Below are 2,851 nucleotides of genomic sequence, written 5' to 3'. Positions count from 1 at the left end.
AATGAATGAGTGAATGGATGGGTGAATGGCTGAATGGCTGAATGGATGAATGTTTGACCATCTCTGGGAGTTAGGAAGAGGACGTGTACTGGAGTGTTGGGAGAGAGAGACAGGATGTGTGGAGGGTGAACTAGAGAGAAGGGGGTGGGGGACAGTTGGTAGTCATGGAGTGGGAGGATGACTCCCGGGTTTCTGTCTTAAACAGCAGGGTTCCTGAAGAAGGGAGGAGGAGGAGCAGGATTGGGAGAGTTGATGAATTCAGATGGGGGCTTGTTGAACTTGAGGTCTAGTGGTCTGTCCCAGAAGAGGGTTGGATGTGTATGTCACTTTAAAAATTGTAAAATGCTTTTGAAGCGTATGTGCTATTCTGTCCACCTCTTCTGCCGTATCCTTGATACTCTGAAAAAGTATCAGAGATGTCTTTGAGCATTGTCAGCAATAGACGGTAACCGAAGCCCTGGTGTGGGTGAGATCGCCCTGGGAGGATGTGCAGGTGCAGAGAGCAGAAGGCCAAGGCCAGAGGTGTTTAAGAAGGGGCAGAGCGAGAGAAGCCAGGCAAAGAGCATGCGAAGTGTCCAGAGATGGAGGAGGACCCCAGAGAAAATGGTGTCATGGAAACCAGGGAAGAGGGAGTGTGGGAGTGGCCAGCAGGTAGGTGTCTCAGAGTGGGGCAACTGGTCCAGTGTGGTGGAGGGGGTGGCAGTGGATTGCATGAAGAGGGGGAGATGCTGTGAGCTTGGACAACCTTCCTAGGGGCTGGACTGTGAGCTGGCGGGAGACACAACAGCAGGGGAGGAGAGTGCAAGGTCTGGGAGGTGTGGCTGGCAGTTTTCCGGGACAGTCTACCGCACAAGGCTTGGGTGGACCAGAGGGCGCTCTGCTTCCCCCCTCTTGGGGGGAGGAAGTGAAGGATGGGACTGATGAATGTCTGTGTAGTACCGTTCTGCTTGTTAGCATGTTTCTTCTCATTTTAAAACATTTTTTAGTTCTCGATTTGTCCCCAGTTTTATTGAGATCTAATTGCTAACTGGGTATTACTTTCAGGTGTACAACATGATTTGACATCTGTATATATTATGAGATGATCACCACAATATGCTTAGTTAACATCCACCATTCTCTATTTCCTGAAATCAAGTTTTTGTGGAGTAATTTACATGTAATAAAATGCACACATCTTAACTGTACAAGTGATGACTTTTGACGAATATATACAGCCATGTAGCCACCACCCTGATAAAGATATAGAACACTTCCATCTCCCCAGAAAGTTCCTTCCTATCCCGTTGCATTCCTCCAGCCCCAGGCAAACGCTGATGTGATCTCTATCACTATGGATCATGGTGGATTCATTTTGCTGGTTCTAGAACTTCCTCAAAGTGGAATCTTACCATACGTACCCTTTTGTGTTTGGCTTCTCTTAGTCTGCGCTGTATTTCTTTTTCCCCCTCTGAAACAGAGAAGCAAGGCCATTGCTAGATAGGGGGCTCAGGTGGGGAACAGGAGAGGGAGCCCCTTGGGGCTGAGGGACATCCAGTGAGCAGTGTTCCTCAAGTGTGGCCCTCGGCAGAAGCAGAGAAAGCAGCCGTGTGGATGTGGGTTCAGGTATGAGTGTGCTTGGGGTGCTAAGCATTTCAGGTGCAGTTTACCTTGGTCATGGCAGGGGTGGGGTGAGGCCCCAGGGCTGACTGGTGTGATGAGGAGGAGGCCCGGACTCAGAAGTGGACACCAAAGGCCTTCAGGCTGGATGGTGGAGTTGGGACTGAAAATCCTGGAGTCACACCTGACTTCCCACTCTCTACCATTGGCCTGGCCACTTCTTCTGTTGAAATGTCTCTGGAAACCTTCTCTTTGTTCCTTGACCCTCAGCGCCTTGAGCTTAAACCTCTGCTTATCTCAGCTAAGCCTCTGCTGGGACCCATCTGTCCTCCCTCTTGGGGCGGGGTCTCTTTATCCTGATCTACCTTCCCCATATCTGCCTCTTTCCTCTCACCCTCCAAATGGGCTCCATCCAAAAGGCCACCTCTCTGCACTTGTCTCTTGGTCTCTCTCTCTCTCCCACCCCTGCTCTGCTTTATACAGCTTTATACAGTCGACTCTGGTCCCCCTCGCCCCTGCTGGAATTGCTCTGTCAGTGGTCACAGTCACCACCTGTCACAGGTGTTTTCTGGAGGTTGTCATCTCTCCAGTGCCCCCCTTCCTGTTTCAGGGGAATGTCCCACCGGGTGGTCTACCCTAGAACTCTCTATCTACCTTAATCTCCCCACCCCCAACTGCTTCACCCATGGCCATCTCCATCTCTAGGATGGCAGCTCCATCTTTCTAGCTGTTCGGGCCCCAAACCTGAATTTCTGATTTTGCTCCCACCTCTGCTCTGTCAGCAGATCCTGCCAGCCCCACCTTCACGATACACACAGAATCTGATGACTTTCCACCGTCTGCCCCATTGTCCTCTCCCCTGGGTTACTGTAGTGGCCTCCTAACTGCTCTCTCCGCCTCCACCCTCCCCGCTGACATCCGTTCCCTACACGGTGCCAGAGTGGTCCAATGAAACTGTAAGATGATCATGTTGCCCCTGGGCTCCAGAGAGTTCCCACTGTTCTCAGGGGGAAGCCCAACTCCTACCAGGGGCCTGTAAGGTCCTGTAGACCTGCCACCCCAGTCCCTCTGGCCTCATGTGCACTGTCCCCTCGTTCCTGTGCTGTGGTCACACCGGCTTCCTTGTTGTTTCCCGTGCACGCGGGCACACCCCTGCCTTCTCAGTTAGGCTCTCGTGGGCCACCTTACTTACAACCGCAACCTGTGCCCTTTCTGCCCGACCCCTAACCTTCCTTACACTTTTCCTTTGTCC

This window comes from Zalophus californianus, chromosome 16, assembly GCF_009762305.2.
Source record: "Zalophus californianus isolate mZalCal1 chromosome 16, mZalCal1.pri.v2, whole genome shotgun sequence".
NCBI lineage: Eukaryota > Metazoa > Chordata > Mammalia > Carnivora > Otariidae > Zalophus > Zalophus californianus.
This window is presented reverse-complemented; position numbering follows the sequence as displayed.